At 37.3% G+C, this 20,836-nt stretch overlaps 1 long non-coding RNA gene across 1 annotated transcript; it reads left to right on the top strand.

The window, feature by feature from the left end:
• Positions 1-7,158: 7,158 nt before the first annotated feature.
• Positions 7,159-16,957, top strand: LOC140843287 (uncharacterized). Its single transcript, XR_012120914.1, has 3 exons — positions 7,159-7,278; positions 10,330-10,380; positions 16,921-16,957. It is a non-coding gene; the product is annotated as an uncharacterized lncRNA (long non-coding RNA).
• The last annotated feature ends 3,879 nt before the right edge of the window (positions 16,958-20,836 follow it).

Genomic DNA, 20,836 nt, shown 5'->3' with positions numbered 1-20,836 from the left:
AAATCTACACAAACTTCAGAAAACTGAGCTGAACAGGAGAAAATATTTCCTAATTCATTTTGTGAGGCCAGCATTATCTTGACACCAAAACCAGACAGGCACAGCAAGAAAAGGAAACTATAGACAAATATCCCTCCTGAGTATAGATGCAATAATCCTAAATAAAATTTTAGGGAATGAAGTCCAGCTATCTATAAAGATGATAATATACTATGACCAAGTGTTGTTTGACTTTTGGAGGAACTGGACCTCTCATACATTGCGGGTAGGAATGTAAATGATATAACCACTTTGGAATACAGTTTGACAGTTTCATAAAAGGTAATGTGTACATCCATCATACAATCCAGCTCTTCTAGTCCTAGAAATTTGCCCTAGGAATATGAAAGCTTATGCCCATGTAAAGGCCTATCGTGAATGTGTATAGCAGCTTTGTTTATTATAGCCAAAACTGGAAATAACCCAAATGTTCACCATCAATGAGTAGATAAACTGCTATGTCCATACAAGAAGATACTACTTAGCAAAAAAAAAGGAATAAGCTATTTCTATAATAAGAATATAAATGAATCTAAAAGTAATTATGCTTAGTGAAAGATACCATACAGAAGAAAGAGCATTTCATTATTCCAATTACATAAAATTCTAGAAAATACAGATTAAACAGAGAGCAGATCAGTTGTTGCCTGAGGGTAAGAAAGGGGAACAGGGAAAGATAAAAGGGCAGGATTTCAAAAGGGATCAAGGAAAATTTGTAGGGTAATAGATATGTTCATTATCTTGATTGTGGTGATGATTTTACAGGTGTATACATATATCAAAACTCAACAAAACATACACTACATATAACTTGCATGTCAATTATATCTAAAGGAAACTGTTAAAACTGTGGGTCAGTTTCATTTTCTTTGGCTTGGCAATCATCTCTGTTCTTCTTTGTCATGCTTTTGAAACACCTGTGTGATATGTCCAGTCTGACTCCAGCCTCTTTCTCCTTTCTACCATGTAAGGGAGTTAGGAATGCAACATTATGGTGTCAAATCTCAGAAAGACATCTTAAAGGAATAAAAGCAGTATGCTTAATGATATTCTTACTCACTTGAGCTGGACAAATAGAAGAGCATATTGCCTATATCTACACTGGCATTGTCATTTGTTGACATTAATTCCCTAATAACTGGAGATTTGGCATTCAAATTGATCCAGCTAGCCAGACTTGAGTGGCCATGTGAATTCGTTATTGATCTTCAGAAAAAAAAAGAAAAGCAGCTTCCTAGCCCCCATTCCTAAAGAGTCTGATTTAGTAAGCTCTGGGAATTTGTATACAAAGATTAGAAACAATAGCATTAAGCAAAATTAGCATTTTCACCCTTGCCTCTATTAGAAGCCCTACCATCTGTCTGCCGTCCTCTCCCGCTGTCATACCGAATTAACTTCTCTCCCTCCTGCCTGATTTCCACCTCTGCAAATCATGGCGATTCACCCATTTGTAGACTCCACCTCTTCTTTTATGACTAACCATCTCTCCCCTCTTCATTTCTTCTTAGCTGTCTCCAACCACTCTAGCCCTTTCAGTCAAAACAACTCAAATATTCCAGGCTAATCATAAAGGCATTTCTTTCTCTGCGTTCCAAACACTACATAGAATGAAGGCCCCAGGATTTCAAAACAAAGCTTTATTTACAGAAAATCAGCTCTTTTGCCTCATACAAGTCACTGTAGCAAGTTCTCTTATGTAGCACCAATGTTTCTTCACTTGCTCAATACATTAGACTGTGTCTATGGACAAGTAGTACTATTCTGTTTTGGTTAGGGAAAATTATTAAGGCCTAGAGCAAAGTTGTTTATTTTGCCATCCAAATTTCTGAGAAGATATTTCAGATAAGCAATTCACCACTGTCTTTGATCTCAAGCTATCAGCTTCAAAGTATAACATTTAAAAATAATTTTATATGGTTTCTATTATTTTGCCTGCCTTGCATGCACTGAGGCCTGTTTTAAAATATCTCCTCTGTTTTTGAGCTTTTTTGTAAGATGATCAAGTTAGATGTTTGTCCTTTGTGATAAAACTCAACTCCTTTATGGAAATATCCCATGTTTTATTGATTATCATATCAAACACTGGTAACATGAATTCATTGCTCTTCTTTACATGACATTTACTGAAAATTGATGCCATCTCTTAATCTTTCTGGAAAAGCATTGGCTTCTGTTTTTCTCTCCCCTCTGTAACTGCTCTTGAAGAAAAAAAGATTCCAGTCATACAGCTAATGTATTTGGTGGGAAGGAGGGTGGTTAACATTACTGCTTCTGCATGGTGGTGGTAAAGTTTTCTGTTCTCTTTGTAAGGTCCAAGAAAAAAAAAAATAAAAAAAAACTGTGTTAAAGGTAGAACACTTGGACTGTGTGTTGCAAAAGGGATGTATATATACCTCACAGGTACAGTCAAAGTACATAAATGGTTTTATGTTTCCTAGCTTGCAATCTTAGAGACAGTAAAATGTAGTGGGCATAGTCAAAAAACAGTAGTAGCACTGATTATCTAGAACTGGAGAAACTGGTTTCCAAATTCTGCTCTTCCATGTATGTGATCTTAGGCAAGGCTCTTCATGCTTTTGTTTATTCATTCAGTCATCCCACAAGTATGTCTTGACCATAATAAAAAATTTTAAATGAAAAGATTCCTTCATGATTGGTACTGTTTAGTTCCTATTACTTGACAAAAGGAGAATAGTATTTTGTTGTTCTACTTTTAATGACATTAAGGTGACTACTTGGTGGGAGATTTTCAAGTAACCCAAGCAGAAGTCAAGATCTCAAGGGGGTGTTGAAAGCAGAACATCTCACAATAGGATCAATAGTTGCATGCACAGGTGTGGAGTAACTAGAAAGAAAATAAACTTTTGGTGTGACATATTACTTTCCGCTTTGCTTCTGAAAAACCCGTTAACTCAGGTGAGATGGGAAAAGGGACACGATGACTCAAGCACTGGAGAAAAGCCTAACAAAGACCCCAGAGAAACATTAGAAAAGAATTGCCTGCAAAATTACGGAATACGTAGAGTCACTGGAGTTTCATTATGTAAAGGGCCTCATAATGCCACATAGTTCAATGCCAGGAGCTTCCCTGCAGGACATGATCTCACTTCCCTGCCTGTTCCTGCCTCACTGGTAGGATGATATTAGTCATCCCAAAGGTCCCATACGGTCCTAATAGTTTGGGATCTTATAATCACCATCCCCTTGCAACATTATACTGATAAGAAACTGAGGCCATATCTTGAGAAAATGCAGAACTAGAATAAAACATGGATCCACCCCATAATTCTTTCCACAAGAATGGGAGCTAACATTTATTGAGTGTGCTGAGCATTTTATATATCACATATCATTTAATTCTTACTATAACCTGCTATATATAAAGTAGGAACTATTGCTATCCCCATTTTAAAAATGATGAAATTAAGGCACAGAAAGCTAAGCACTTTATCAGCTATGCCTCCAAAGCATATCTTGAATCCCTTTATTTTTCTCACTGGCACTATCTTTACCACAGTACAAGCCTATGCCAGCTCTCATCTAATTCCTGTAATTTAACTGCTCTATATGTTTCTACTCCTGCTCCCACCCAGTCTAGCCTCTCTCAGCAGTCAAAGTGCTCTTTCAAAAATGTAAATTAAATTATGTCATCATTCTAATCAATCTCCAATGGTTCCTCATTGCACTTAGAATAAAGTACAGACTCCTTACCATGGACCTTGAGGGCCTTTATCGGTATCTCTGATCTTTGTTTCATAATAATTAATCTGGGCAAAAGATAAGGAGATAGAACTTGGAGAGGAAAACAAAGGGAACTTTGATTTTATTTGTGATATTCTATTTTATTTATATAAACAGAATATTTGAAGAAAAAACTAAATAGCAACATTTAATCATTCTTAAGAGTGGGTTATTTTTGTTTTAATATTTTACTTGAACATTATCAAAAATGACACAAAGCAAAAATCTTCACATTTGCAGGTATACACTCATACATACACACTTTTGTGTATCTTCCAGTCTTAGGCATCATATTTAACTAGAGAATCCAGCAAAAGTTTTATCCTGGGAAGGCCCAGGTATATATGAGGAGAGAAGCTAAAGTCCACTCACTGTCATGTGATAATTTTGTTTATGAATATTTATAAAAGCTAGTGGTTTTTCCTGACTATAAAAGTAAGATTTCCTCACTGTAGAAAATTTGGAAGGAAAAAACAATATCTTCCTATAAGCCTATCACTAAGAAAAAGTCACTAGGTATTTTGGTTTATTTTCCTTCGGTCTCTGAGTATATGGACTCTTGTTTTTGCTAATATCTGCTAATATTTTGAAACAAACCCCTGAATGAAATGTGATTGTTTTGTCTTTGATCAAAATAATCTTTGCTTTGGGGTTCCAGATTGGGCTTGTGATATCTTTTTCTTTTTTTAAATCAAAACAAAAATAAAACCAATAGCTAATGTTCACTAAAGGCTGTGCCTTGCATGTTAAAGCATGTTACATTCATTGCATTATTTAAACTACTTTCCAATATAGGAACTATTGTAATTCCTTTTTACACAGAGAAAAGTGAAGCAGAGAGAGGCTTACGAAATTGCCAAGGAGGAGCTAGGAGGAGATGAAGCTGGGATTCAAACCCAGAGAATTTGATAAATATAGAGCCAACCTCTACATATCCATGGGAGGCCCCATAAGGGTGAGTCTTTGTGTTTATGTTGAATTTGGATGTGTGTGTGTGTGTGTGTGTGTGTGTGTGTGTGTGTGTGTGTTTGTGTGTTGGTGGCATAGAACATGTTCAGCTGCCAACACCTCCTCCCACTGCAAGCCACTCTCCAGAGCCCCCTACACCTCCATGACTCTAACCTCAGACTAAAGGCCCTCCCTGGGCCATTCAAAGATTAAGATCTCAGAGGGGACTAGGCCCAAAGCCGCTGTGAGTGTGCAGGCTGTGAAAATGTCTTCTTAGGGGTCGCAGACAGTCGTTTCATCCCTTCAGTGATACCTTGTGTTGTTATAGATTCAGAGATCTCTCAGTAGCCATTGCCACACTCCTCAGCAATTCTCAACAGGATGCAGTTGGAACAAAGAACTCTAGAGCCCTAGAGTTACCCGTATCTGAGTCTATGTACTGCTTTTGATGTCTGAACAGGTATAACTGAGCCAGGTGACCTTTGGTAGTGGGGACATAATTTTGTCTCATATTAAACATTTGTTGAGCCGGCCCTCATTATGCACTGTGCCTCAGACTAAGTACTTCACATGTTTTGCATCTTCATAACATGTTTTCATCTTCTTAACAACCTTATAAGGAAGGTTCTATTGTGATTCCCATTTCATTGATAAAGAAACTGAAGCTTAGAGAGGATGAGGAACTCTGTCAGGTTACAGATAGAGATAATAATGTGATTGTCCACACTTTCAAACTGAGGATGCCAGACCCTACAGTCCATACTTGGTCTAGTTTTTACCACTCTCAGAATATGAAGACTTTATTTCTCTTTGCTAACCTGTGTAATGTCTCAATGTTTGAGATGAGTAGAAGAACATACTTGCCATTGCCTCTCCCCAACAGTGGTATAGCACACAGCCAATCAGAGGACTCTCGTCTTTTACAGAGACATCTTTTCCTTCAGTTTCTCCCACCAGGCTTGCCTAGTTTGGGTTGGGTGCCTCTTGCCAACTCCTGGTTCCACCTAGTTGGTGTTCAGGAATGGTCCATAACCCAAAGAAACAGACTTTAAATGGCTTGTTTTTGCATTGCACGTTACAACCCTAGGAGGAAACTTGGACGGTTACCAGCTTATAAAAATAAGGAAATGAGAACCATGCTTAATAGGAATGAGGCCTGCCAGTGATCAGAGCCAGGATTAACCTTTTGAAATATAATGGAGATGGGGGTGGGGCAGGGGATGGGTTGGGAGAAGGATGAATCAGAGTGTAAAGGCAGCTTTAGCCAAAGAACCGACCAACAAACAGACTTTGGGCACTGAACAAGCTCCAGTCACTCCTAAACAGATGGTGAGGAAGATATCCTCCAGTTCAGTTTTCTTTAATGTCTGTCCGTCAGAGGCTGCGGAGTAGTCATTACTGGGGGCCTAGACAGTTGAGCTGATGTGTGGACTGGGTGGGCCAAAGGAGGGATGAAAGCTGTCGCTGTTGCTGGCCAGCCACTCCCCTGGTCTTAAAGCAGCACTCCCAAGTACCCTTCCCATGTGCTGCTGGTAGGCATCCCCACAAACAGTGTCTTTGGAATTCATCACTACCCTGGGTTCTGTTAATGGCCTGGGTCTTCACAATATTGCATACACATGATCAGTATTAATTAGCAAGAGAGCTTTTGTCCATGATGAGATGTAGAACACAGTCCCTGAGGTCAGAGACCTAATGAATTACTGAGAAGGAAAAAAACTCCAAGCATGTATCTGAGTCCTTGATTATCGATGCAGAGAAAAAATGTGCATAGAAAAAAAGAGAGTAAACTAAAAGGGAGGGGAACAAGCTCCTAATTTTCCCACTCTTCAGGCTTTTAACATAGATCAAGGAATGGGAATTAAGTGTGGTCCAAAAAATTTTCAGTTTCAGCCACATGTGTCTGCATCAATTCTCTCTCCTGCCAAGGGGTGTGCTTTGCAGGGAGAAGAATTGTGCGTTTTCTGGGAAATGAAGCCAATGCACCAATTTTTGACAGAAAGAAGAAAAAAAATGACAAGACAAGGGGAAAAAAAGAATTGGACAGTGTTATCTTTGAAATTCCTTTGCATACTTTTTCCCAGGCTCTAAGAGCAACATTTTTCTGGGGAAGGCAGCCCTGTCCTTGCTCACCATGTGCAGGCTTAAAGTGAGTCTCCATAGTCATTCAAACATCATAAAAATCTGTTCTCATTATTCCCACCCTTCCCAAGTGGGCCTGTAGGAATGGGATTAAGTAGTCGATCAGACAGCCGTGCCCGTTACTCTCTCTCTTTCCTGAGATAGGGGAGCTGTCGGGACTTGCTCTGGTTTGTCCTTTCACGGCAGAAAGGCAGCTCTGCCCCCATACCTCAGTGCACTACTCGTATTAGCAAGGCCTCTAGGAATAGAAAACAAAACAACTAATGACGCAAAAGGGACATAAAACCTCATAAAATGGGACTATCGGCCAAGTTCAGGATTGACTCAGTACCGGCAGCTCCTCTCAGTGACAACACCAACCTCCTAGCGTGTGCAGCAACGGGGAGCGTATGTTTCTGGGCTTCTGAGGTACCTCTGGCTCTTTACATTTTTAAAGCGTGTGGATCCACTTAAGATGTCAGAATAAGTGGCACCTGGTATGGGAAGGGTGGTGGCTTCCTATGGCGGTGAGGCTGGGCCCCACCCAGTGATTTCTTGTGGAGGAGAGAAGTCGGCACTTTTAAATCACCTGGGCTTCCCACTCACTGTCTGCTGTTCAGTACAGAGGTTCTGTGGCCCTTCCTCTGCCTGTGGGCTTGGCATTGCCCCTCCTTGTTAACAAACACTTACTTCCTCAAAGTCTCCATAACTTTCTCCCTCTGCCTTCATTAATAAGGTACATCCTTGGAATCCAGGGGATTTGCTTGTTTTTTTACTGGTTTAAATATACGTAGAGTAAGATCTTTTTGTGAAACACATGATTTCTATGTTCTTTGGTTCTACCTGCATACTATTGTAAACATGTTCTGTCAGGCACTTATATAGCTAAGGAAGAATCTTGCTTTCAGTGTCAAACCTTTATTAAGCACCTAAAGACCTTTTCTGAGGGGAAACTGATAAGATAGAGAATGTGAATAAGAACCAGGCTGAGAAATCAGATGGGCTCACTCTTTGCTCTGTCACTTAATGAGCGTGGATTTGGAGCCAGTTACCTCACCTCTCTAAGACGTCTTCCTCAGCTATAAAATGATCATAACACTAATATCTATAACATCTTTTGTGAGGCTTATATTATGTGTCAGGCACATAATAAGAGTCTAGTGTTACTACTAAAAACTAAAACATGTCTCCTCATTTTGCAGAGCTCGTAGTCGATAGGGGAAGGCAATCATTCAAACAGATAGATAATAACAGGACGAAAGTCCTGTAATTGACATGCAAAAACAAGTACAGTAATGCCCAGATGATATGGCCATTCATTTTGTCAGGAAGGTTCATGTTCTATTTGATTTCACTTGGCCGGGAAATGAAGGAAGAGGGTTCAAGGCAGAGGAAACAGAAAGAGAACAGGCAGAGCCATAAAGCAGGAAAGAAGGCAGCCATATGGAGTTGGCACCCCCAGGCCACGTGAAGGGATGGTAAGCTTTCTGAACGGTGTGAAGGATTAACCCCTATTAATTCCTAAGAGGCCTGTTGAATAATCTAATAGAGTCAGAGCCTCTAATTGGACTCTTTTTTAGCCTGACAACCAAGCTGCTGCAGAAACAAATAGCCAGGAAGGAAAGGGTGGAACGCACTGTGGGGGAACTGAGGCAGTGGGTGCCCATCCAGTCTGTTTGCAAGTCACAACAGCTGAGTCAGTCAAAATCCAATCAGACTTATGTGCAAATATGCACTAAAAGTCCACAAATACAAAACTTCCTCTACATAGAAGTGCATAAACATGGGGAAACTTTCAGTGAAAGTCAAAACCACTTTCTCTCTCTCCAGTGCGGGAGAACCCTCGGACCTTGGGAGGAGGGGCAATCAAGGTTGACAAGTGAATGAGTGGAAGCATACAGACAAATCGAGAAGAGTTTCAAATGAAAAGATGACTAAGCCAAGGTTTTACACATCCTCTCAATGTTATTGAAGAAAATGTTCTAGTCTACTTATTGCTAAACATCCTTCTTAAAAATTATTTTCTGGTTATTTTAGGAATATACTAGTTTATTTCCACTGTGGTCATGAAAAATACTTCATGATTTAAATTCTTCATCATTTATTGGAAATTGCTTTATTGACCACCATATGGTCAATTCTGGTAAATCTTCCATGTGCATTTGATAATATTGTGCATTCCGTAGTTATTGAATCCATCATTGTGGATTTATTTCTTCATTTAATTCTGTTAGTTTATGTCTTATAATTGTTAAGGCAACTTCATTAGGTGTATATAGAGTTATTAAATCTTTTTGAACTGATCATTTTATCACTATGAAATGTCCCTCTTTATTGCTATTAATATAAAATAATAAAGTAATTACCTTTAATATTAAATACTGAAATATTTAGAAGTAGTAAATCTTCTTTTTGAATGTGTCAAAATAAAATCTTTTCATTTTCAGAATTACTGAATACAAAGTGATACTTTATCTCTAGTAATACTACCTAATGAAGTATTTTAAATTATTCAGTTTCTCCCTCTATTAGTTGGTTTGTAATACTTTTTTTACTTTTCTTTTATTTGGGATCCCAATCATAATAACATGCATCTTTGATTTATTATAATTTACTTTAAGTTCATATTTTTACCAACATTCCAGACAATGCAATGACCTTGCAACACTTAAAAAATTTTTTTCCACTTTTATTGAGATATAATTGAAATATAACACTATGTGAATTTAAGGTATACAACATAGTGATTTTGATACATGTATATACTGTGAAATGATTACCACAATATGTGAACATCCATTACCTCACATAGTGACAAATTTTTTTCCTTGTGATGAGAACTTTTAAGATTCTCTTAGCAACTTTCAAATATACAAACCAATATTGTCAACTATAGTTACCATCCTTACATTACCAAAACTTAATTATATTTGAGCTGGGAATTTGTACCTTTTGACCCCCTTTACCTATTTCCTCCATCCCCTACTCTCTGACAACCGTCAGTCTATTCTATGTTCCATGCATTCATGTTTTTAGTTTCCACATGTAAGTGAGATCATACAGTATTTGCCTTTCTCTGTCTTATTTCACTTAGCACAATGTCTTCGGGGACCTTATAACATTTTAACTCTGTTTAACTCTCTGTTCTTTATGCTTTGGCCATTGTGTATCTCAATTCTACACATTTTTAAAAACAGATAGATGTTAGTATTATTATTTTAAGCAATTAATTTTTAAAAATATTTTCCACTATGGTTGTTCTTTCTGTTGTTCCTTTTTGCATAATTGTGCTTCTATCTAGGATCATTTTTCCTTCTGCCAAAAGAAGACCTTTATTATTTCTTCTAGTGTGGGTCTAACAGTGATGAATTCTAAGTTTCTGTTTGTCTGAAAAAGTATTTCTTTTGCCTTCATATTTGAGGATATGTTCATTAGGTATGGAATTCTCAATTCACTGTTTGTGATTCCATTCCTTCACAGTTTCCGTTGTTCCTACTGAGGAGTTAACTGTAACTCTTGCTCTCTTTAAAGGTAAGTAATGTTTCTCCTTGCTTCTTTTAAGATTTTTCTCCTTTTCTTTGATTTTTGGTAGTTTTACCATGGTTTGCTGTGTATTTATCCTATTTAAGGTTTTCAGATCTTAAATTTATGACTGGATGTCTCTTGTCAGTTTTAAAAAATTCTTAGGTAATACCTCCTCAAATGTTGTTTCTTTCACAATCTCTCCTGTAATTACACGTGTCAGATCTTCACATGGCATTCCAAATACCTCTTATGATCTCTTTTAATAATATTCTGTGTACTTTTTCCTTCTCTGGACTTTATTCTAGATACTTTCTATGGATCTATCTTTCAGTTCACTATTCCTCTTTTCTGCTGTGTCTAATATGTTGTTAAATTCATTCCTTAAATTCTAAATTCAACTATTGCAATTTTTTCTATTCTAAAATTTTCTTTTGATTCTTTTTCACATATTCCAATTTAGTAAAATTTTCCATTTTTTTATTTGTGTTGGAACATATTAATCATAATTATTTAAGGCCTATATTTTATAATTCAAATATATAAGTCACTTGTTCATTTTTATTATCTATTTTTCAGCCTTTTTTTTGTTTGTTCGTTTGGGTTGTTTTCTGATCTATCTAGTAAAGTTTAATTGAATGTTGGATCTAATATCTAAATATGACAAGGGTTCTGAATGATTCATCATCTTCCAAGGAGGATTTAATTTTCGGCTGGGAGGCAGTTAACATGTTAGCAGATCATTTTGATTTACTCAAGGTTGGTCTATTTTAGTATGCCCTTATTTTTAGAGTATAGGCCTTTTAGAAATCTCAATTGAAAACCTGGGGTGTTTCGTTGGCCTTTCATACACACATATAGATTAGGAAACATAAAAGGCACCAAAAGAAAAATTGTAGGCAGAAAGTGAGACTCGTCTTTCTTTGCTTCCCTTTGTTCCAGGAACTTGCCTCTCAAGTCCTGGACGCTCTGTGGGACTACTGGGACACTAGGCCATCACTTCCTTCAGGATTTCTACAGCCCAAGGTTTGAATGTGAAAATGTCCTAGGGGAAGAAACAGTGTCAAGTATGGGACCCCCTCGATGCATGCACCTACTCTTTGGGATCTTGGCACCACAAATTCTGGCTGCCTTACAAACTACCATCTTATGGTATTTTGTCCAGCTTTTATAATTGTTTTCAATTACTCTGTTAAAGTTAAATGCATATTCTTTCTGGAAGTACTGATTTAGAACTTTTGTACTTTAGAAAGAAAGTTCAATTATTTCTATAGAAAACCTGGTTCTGATGTCTGGTCTGAACTCTGAACATACATGACTCCTAGGATTATTCTTTATCTAAAACTTTAAAATAAATTTATTCTTTTATCCTTTCATCTTTGAAGCTTTAAGAAAGGTTTTAGTAATAAATGGATCGGAGAATTATATACTCAATCCTTGCTAACATAACACTTTTCCTTTGAAGCTGCTATGTATCTACCCATCTACCTGTAAGCAAGATATGACTTTCCCAGTTCTTCACATCCTTACTCTTTTATCTAGCTTTAAACAACTGGAAAATAACTAGCCCAATATCTGGTACAAAATAAACACGAAATAAATGCTGATGAAAGGATGAATAACTGAAATTCCTTCATTATGCAAAAACTGGTTGAGATGATTGGTTCTTCCCTTTTGTTGTTAAAACATCCTTTACTTTAATAAAAAAAATCATCTAATGTACACCATAACTGGAGACTACTCTGCCAGGATTTATATTTAGTGGAATCCAAAAGCTTGAATTTCACAAATTTTTAGTTCATATAAAGGTATGCCAACAACTTCATTTATTTACTCTGAATCATTTATTTGCTTGTCAAGTAGGTGGTCACCCAGAAGTGATTATTGACAAAAATCTCACTGTATACACTTAGCTAATCTTGACTGGTATAAACAGTTCTTGTCATATGAATTTCTATTTGGGGACATGACGTAGGTGGTGAGACAGAGCTAGATTGTTCATTGCCTGGTCTCATTTTAGAAAGTGTCTCTCTTAAAGTAAATTTAGAAACAGAAAGTTACTGTGTTATGTACTGAATTTCTGTCAGGGCCTGCTCTGTCATGTTTCTAGGTCTTTGAACATTTTTTTCCTTTGTCTTGAATGTTCTCCCTTTTGCCTGTCTGGTAGACTGCTTCAGTGCTCAAAGGTGTTACCTCATTTTCATTAGGGAAAGTGAAGCTTTTCCTAATATCCTAGTAGCATTGTTTCCTGATACTCTACTAAGGTGCCTGTCATTGTAGTGAATTATTTATGTCTATCTTCCTCACTAGATTCTCACAAGGGCACAAGGTATGCATTACTCATCTCACTAACTTCAGTGCCCAAAATAGAAACTAATACTTGTTAGATCTTCAGCACACTTAAAAAAAATATTCACACCATATCAAATTCACTCTTTCAAAGGGTGTAGTTCACTGTTTTTTAGTTTATTCAAAGTTGTGCAACTATTACTACTATATAATGCCGTAATGTTTTAATCATCCCAAAAAGAAACCATACCCAATAGCAGTCAGTCATTCCCCATTTACTCTCCTTCCAATCCCTGAAATCACTAATCTGTTTTCTATTCCTATGAATTTGCCTATTCTGGATATTTTAAATAAGTGGAATCATACAATATGTGGCCTTTTATGTCTGTTTTTTTTTCACTTGTCATAAAACTTTTGAGGTTCTTCCATGTGGTAGTATGAATCTGTACTTCACTGCTTTTTTAATGGGTGAATAATATTCCATTATATGGATATAGCATATTTTGTTTACCCAGTTATCAGTTACTGGGCATTAGAGTTGTTTCTACTTTTTGGCTGTTATGTATATCGCTCTGAACATTCATTTAAAAGTCTTCGTATGGATATATGTTTTCAGTTCTCTTGGGTATGCAGGAATAGAATTTCTAGTAACTCTGTGTTTCACTTTTTAAAGAACTGCCAAACTATTTTCTAAAGTTGCTGCACTAATTTGCATCCCTATTTGCAGTATATGAGGGTTCCAGTTTCTCAGAATATTCCCCAGTACTTTTTATTATCTTAAACTTATTGACTATAGCTATACTAGTGAATGTGAAGTGTGCCTTACTGGGCGTTTTTTTGTTTTTTTTTTGAGAGGGTATCTCTCATATTCATTGATCAAATGGTTGTTAACAACAATAAAATTCTGTATAGGGGAGTCAATGCTCAATGCACAATCATTAATCCATCTCAAACCTAATTCTCATCAGTCTCCAATCTTCTGAAGCATAACGAACAAGTTCTTACATGGTGAACAAATTCTTACATAGTGAATAAGTTCTTACATGGTGAACAGTACAAGGGCAGTCATCACAGAAACTTTCGGTTTTGATCACACATTATGAACTATAAACAATCAGGTCAAATATGAATATTTGTTCGATTTTTGTACCTGATTTATATGTGGATCCCACATTTCTCCCTTTATTATTATTATTATTTTTATTTTTAATAAAATGCTGAAGTGGTAGGTAGATGCAAGATAAAGGTAGAAAACATAGTTTAGTCTTGTAAGAGAGCAATTGTAGATGATCAGGTGTGTGCCTGTAGACTATGTGTTAATCCGAGCTAGACAAGGGCAATAAAACATCCACGGATGCAGAAGCTTTCTCTCAAAACAAGGGTGGTGAGGTTCTAAGCTTCACCACTGTTGATACCCAATTTCTCACCTGATGGCCCCCCTGCGACTGTGCCTGTCTTAGGTTGTTCCTCCCTTGAGGAATCTTACCTGTTTCTGGCTAACCAGTCATCTTCCGGGGCCATACAGGGAGATGTAAAGTTGGTAAGTGAGAGAGATGGGCTTTTTTTTTTTTGAGGTAAAATTAATATATGACACTATATTAGTTTCAGGTATACAACATAATGATTTGATATTTGTACACGGTGTGAAATGATCACCACAACAAGCCTAGTCAACATCCATCACCATACTTAGTTACAAACATGATTTTTTTCTTGTGATGAGAACTTTCAAGATCTATTCTCTTAGCTACTTTCAAATACACAATACAGTATTATTAAGCATAGTCAGCATACTGTACAGTACATCCTCATTATTTATTTTATAATTGAAAATTAGTACCTTTTGACCTGCTTCATCCATTGTCCACCCCCATCTCCCTCATTATCATTTTGAATGGCATTTACCTAAGGAATAATGATGTTGACAATTTTTTCATGTGCTTATTGTCCTTTCATATAGCTTTTATAAAGAAATGTATCATCAAATTATTTGCCCATTTTTAAATTTGGTTGTCTTTTTATTGTTGACTTGTGAGAGTTCTTTATATACTGTGAAGACCAGACCTTATCAACTATGTGATTTGTAAATAGCCTATTGTTTGCTCCAAATGCTAGCTACTGTCTGAGGCAGCCACAACTACCTGATTGTTTTTGTCAGATCCCCCTAGGAAATGGCTGTTTTCACTGGGCAAGCTCTGTGTTGGTTCAAATAAAGACAGTCTTTGAAATGGGGTTTTCTGTAAATTATCAGACAGGTCAAATAATGACACTTTTCTGGAAGGTGGCTTTGTAGGAATTCTAATCCCATTCTGTCTCCCCCAGTGGTTGCCAGAATGCTAGTTTTCACCATGATTGTGAGCGTTGGATTTTAAAGCTACCACAAAGCTGGAGCAGTGGGGATGGTGCGGGCGGGAATAGGGCAAGGTAAATCACCACAGAATTTGCTTTTCTTATTGGGAGTAGGCCATTTTTCTTGAATAAATGCTCCAGATTGCTGTAAGCCTTTGATTCATTTCCAGAATCCTAAAGAAGCTGATTCTTTTTGGCCCAGGTTTTTTTTACCTTTCAAGGGGGGAGGATGTTTGGAAGTTCCTCCTTCACTCTTTTTATTGACATTCTCAGTACAAGTTTTTGAATGAGTGAATTAATCAATGAACTAACTAAAATATGCAGGTCCACAGAAATGCCTGTATACTCCCCAATTTAGCCAAGACGTTCATTTTTTGAGCTGATTTATCTGCTACAACCTGCAGACTTGGGGTTAATTGAGTCCTGGAACTGACTGCTGTAGCAAGAAGTGAGATGGGACAGGGGTTGTCAGTATCGTAATGCTTGGTATTGGCTTTTCACAGAGTCTTTGCTCAAGTATGGAGGCACCTGCTGCATTTCCTGTGGTTTAATTACTTCTTGTCTTCTTTCTAGTGTTTTCAAACATGGTCTTTGATCTTGTTTAGAATTATTTATTTTTGTTCTAATCCTTTTTGCCTAATTAGAGCAGGAAACAGGAGCAAAGTGAGGAGCTTATTTGATTGGTTATAGCTTAAGCTGTTGCCTTATTTGGGGAAGCTTAGTTGGCTATGGTTGGTTGTTCTTAAGTTTTGATTTCTTAACCTTGAAGCATTTATAGGAATTGATTTTGGCTTGGGTTTCAGTTTCCTTACTTACACTGCCAAGGCATTATACTCACCTCAGTCTAGTGGGCAATTTTTCCTTATTTATTTTAACACTTGAATACATTAAAATCATTAAAATATCCTCTTCTTGGATTCTAGAAAATGCTCTTTTGTTTTTGTTATTTCATTGTGTGAACTAAGGCTGTATTCTTTTATTCTCTTTCTCCTCCCCAAACTTTTCTTGGCTCATGTGTCCAAACTAAAAAATGTATTCCATCTAGTTAAATAAATAAAATGATGTCTTTGGAGCTTTTCTTTTAATTGACTAATTGTTTCATTTTTCAATAGCTATGAAAGCATCAACTAAACATAGTCTATTTTATTAACTCACTTATGCAATCAAGAGCCTAATGGACCACTGTCTGTATAATCTTCATAGTCACATTAAGATTCACACAGATTTCCTGTCTGTTTCTTTATTATATATGTAGTTATTACTTCCCAGTCTCTTCATTCTTCCTTTATGGGACTTAGTATTCAAACAGCTAGGTAAGCAGTACTGTGTTGAGTTTTGAACCCCACTCCAAATTTTGAGAAAAGGGATGAATCTATACAGAGATGCTTTTACTAGTTCTGACTCAAACATTCATTCCTGAATGCCTAGTGTTTAAAACATTGCTACTTCCTTGCTGAGGAAACTATTCCTGCTTTCCTTTTAAAAGTCATAATCTGGATTCACTTCAATTAAGCATGTATTCTTAATGGTTAGGAAATTTCTTATAGATACAAACTTATTGCAAATACTTTAAAGATATACTGAGAATCCTGCTCTGTTTCTCTAAAGATTTATTTTTATTCAAGTCAAAGAGATAAGACCAGGAGACTCTGACAAAAATCTATGGAATAAATTATTATAATTTCTTAAATTTTTATATAGTCCAAACTGTGCTAAATAAATGAAATAAATAAAGCAGGATTGGTTTGTAGGAAAAATTCCCCATGCCTTTCACAAATGAACAATTCCCTCCTTTCTTTTTCTTTTTAATGCTATGTAATCAGGCCAGTAACCTTAGGGGATAAATAAGCCATATTTTCCAGATGTTAATTCTGAGGCATGGAGAACTGGGACCAATCTCATTCTTTACAGGATAAATTCAGCAGGATAGAAAGAAACAAATGAGACAAGCATCCTGTCTGTGTGTTCTCCGAAGTTCTCACACAAGTACAACTTAAGATTTGTTACAGTTCATACTATTGGTAGGAATTCAAGTTTTAGTCTTTCTCCAAATAAATAAACTTGTTGCTGTGGGTGGTGGGCAAAAGAGTGACTTCTGAAAATTCAATGCATTTTATCCACTATGGTTCTTATTTGTTGAGTATTGCCAGCCAAATTAGGTAAATGTCAAGTCTCTCTCAGGGCTTTAATGATAAAAAGGAATTTTTTTTTTTTTTTTTACAAAATATGAGTAGGGATGATGTTATTTACTATTCTGGAGATAAGTTCTAATCCATTTTAATTTATATATGTATTTTAAAGGATATATTGCTGTTCTTAGTTATATATGGATTTCTTAGTCATGACCAATTTCTTCAAAAGGGCTCTTTTTATTTTATTTTATTTTTTTATTAAGGTATCGCTGATATACACTCTCTCATGCTGCCATCTTTAATCTGATTAAGAGGAATTTAAAAACTTTGGATGCTACCACAAGTATTGAAACCTGTTTAGTGTGGATGCTAGCAGTTGCAACATGGAACATGGAAACTCTCCCAGCAAAGTCTTTGTCTATGATTCTCAGAACATGATGAAGAGATATCAGAATTAGTGTCTCTTTTAACTTTATGCCTTATAAAGCCGAACCTAAATACTGGGTAGGACTTCCCTGGAATCTGAGATGTGGATTAATAATTTTTTAAGGGAAGGAAGAAAAGGTACCAGGAACGGCCTTCAATTTTTGTGAAGATGTCCACAGCGTATTTAAAGACCAGCAATAAAACCTACCAGATTTGAGACCTATCATCTAAAGAACATAAACAAATCATGATAGCTTCTTCCTTGGCTCACATAGTTTATTAACTAAAGAAAAAAAATATTATGAGTTTGTATTTAAGTTTGACCAAGTACTCCTAGAAATTTTCAAGTAGTGCCAAGAAAAGTCTATAGATGTTTAAACAAAATAAGACACTTATCAAAGCAAACTTTTCCTACACAGATCATTACATTTTGTCTTGCTTTTTTATAAGAAGTGAGCTGAATAAGGACTAAATTTTGTTATTTTGTTGGCTAAGTATTTTGAGATAGCATTGCTGGTTCACTTCCGATCTCTACCCAGGGCCACAGTTTTGATGAAAGAGAAGATTATTTGATCACAATCCTACAGTTTCAATTAGAATTCTACCAAATATGCACCATAACTCTTTTTGGTTATTTTGGCACAGGCATAGAAGTGTAAAGCATTGCAAGACACCCTTTTGGTTCTCTTGGCATAAGGAGTTCACACAACTCCCTTTGATATTGCTTATAAGGTAAAGAAGGCAATTTCTTTCATTTCTGGTGTCTTATTGAGTCATTAAATGGCTCACATCTTAGTCATGAGGATGGGGAGCTTGAACTTCTAATCTGGAAACTAATCTTCATACAAAAGTTATATCTAAATATCTGACGTATATCCAAGTTGTTCGTGGTCTCAGGATTCTGAATAATCATATATATCCTCTACAGTTGTTTCTCTTGTCATTGGGAATGATTATTTCTGTAGAAAACAACCGGTTTAACATAGGGTCAAAGTTGTTGGTTGAATACTTTGAGCAGTACTGATTATCACCAGCTTGTGACACCCCACTTGTACTGAGCCTTTCTGAATGTACAATCTAGCTTTCTCTCTCATACAAACACAACCCCAGACCTGGACTTGCTTTCCCTCTACAGATGAAAATGTCAGGGGAGCTTAGAAACAAACTGGCCTTACTTTCTCCTGCAGGGAGTTGGGATATTTTCCTCGGAATCACAAGCAAAGGCCTGCCCCACTAGGGGACCAGTGGTACAGCTCTATGCTCTCTGACCTGGGGGTGCTGGATTACCCAGCTGCAGAACCCTACAGCCACTAAGAGCTGGATGAGTAAGGATCCCACTGCTGCTCCCGCCCCGGCCCCCCCACATAGCTCCACCGGACTCCATGAAACAAACACCCAACTGACATCATTCAGAAATAGTCACAGTTTGAATCAATTCAAGCCTGGAAATGGTTCCAGAGTCATTTGGATCTGGATAAGGAACTCATTAAATGAAAACCCAAACTGGTTCAAATATTGGACCAATTATAACTTGATACAAACTACATGCTGAAATGTTTCAGATTTGAATCCCTTCAGACACTGGGCAGATTCACCTCAGTAAAAATATGAAGTATCATCAAAATATTTGGGGAGTAACAGAGGTGTTCCTTACCCATCTTCCCTGCTGACCCTCCCCTGTTCCTTCTCTCTCACAGGCACCCCGCATGGTTGTGTTTTCTCAGGAACACTCTGGGGCTGGGTTTTTCAGCTGATCTGGCCCACTCTCCAGGAAACCAGCCCCACCCAGCTGCTAACAAGGCACAGGAGCCCCATCATTCATTGGCTCTCATAAGCATCTCTTACTGGAAGACACCAAATTGAAATTTGTCTTTCTTTGAATACTTGTTTGCATATTTTCAGAAGCTGACAGAATTCCAAGACTTAAAGGATATCAGAGGTCAAGGAAAGTCAGGGTCTCAGCCACTGGAAACTGAGCCATTTCAAGAAAGCCTGCTTTCCTTTTTGACACAAGACTGGAAAAAGAATTGCTTAATTTACCTCACATTTGGAAGACCTTTCTCATTTGAATCTGCTTTTTTTTCTTAACGCTATTCCATTCTCAGCTCAGAAGATCAATGAGGTAGCCCAGGCTGTCCTTCCAAGTGAAAGTGTTTGTAAGGAAGTCACTCAGAGGGCTGACCTTGTGAAAAATTGTGAGGTAGATGAATGGCATCTAAGGATGGTGGTTCCTAAACTTGGCTGGCCCCACCCCAGGCTCACCAAGCCACAGTATCTTTGGCATCATAGCATTTGTATTTTTTAAAAGCTCCACAAATGATTCTGAGGCAGTTGATGTAAGGCAATTCTTTCCCTTTTCCTTAGCTTTCTCCCCTAATGCCTCCTCACCATCCACTACGCCCCGGGTCCCCAGGGCTGTTTCTGGTTTTCCAAACTCCCCAGACTGGCATTAGACCCATGAAACTTTTCCCTATCTCCTTCCCCACCACCTCATACACATACACACATTCAATATTCAAAGTACTATCTAATAGGTTGAGTATAAACCAATGAAATTATACTACATTTCAAGTGAATCCTCAATAAACTTAATGTGCCAAATCTTCCTGGAGGAATTGCATCTTGAAAAAAGAGACAAAGTTCAGGGAGAACATTGGCGGGGTAGGGGGAGTGTGGATTTTGTCCTTTAGGGCAGCCTTCTTTAAGGCCTATTCATACTGTGTAGAGAATACTTACCCTACCTGCGGGACTGACTGCTCCCTTTCAAATGGACAAGGTGGGCCCGAATCAATCACATTCAGGAACCCCTGAACTGGCTCACTACAACAACATGGAAAATATAGAGATAGCTGTGTTATTCTTCCAAATTAGCTCCAGGAAGCACTGGGAGAGAATTCCACTTGCTGAGGCTGCCTAATGGTCCTTTGGCCAGTGGCTATGGCATATCCAGCTGGTATGGTGCCAGTGCTGGAGTGGCATCCTACATGACCAGCTTATCTTTCTTGCCTTGCTGGCTAGCTGCCTCTGACTGCATTCCAAGGCTTGGGTCCCACCGGTTTGCATCTGTTTCAATCCTCAGTTACCCCCACACAAAAAGCTTATACAAACTAACTTTATTTGGCCATTATGTAAGGAGCTGGGGGACCCAATAATTTATTTAAATGAAAAGAAAATGGAGCGTTCCTTGAGATCTTGAGAATAGGGTATATTTATAATACTGACCACCTTAAATCCCTTCTTGCTTTTTGTAACATAACTGAAAAAGCAGC

Source organism: Manis javanica, chromosome 8, assembly GCF_040802235.1.
Source record: "Manis javanica isolate MJ-LG chromosome 8, MJ_LKY, whole genome shotgun sequence".
NCBI classification, from domain to species: Eukaryota; Metazoa; Chordata; class Mammalia; order Pholidota; family Manidae; genus Manis; species Manis javanica.
Note: the sequence above shows the minus strand (reverse complement) of the source record. Positions and strands in the feature narration are given on the sequence as shown.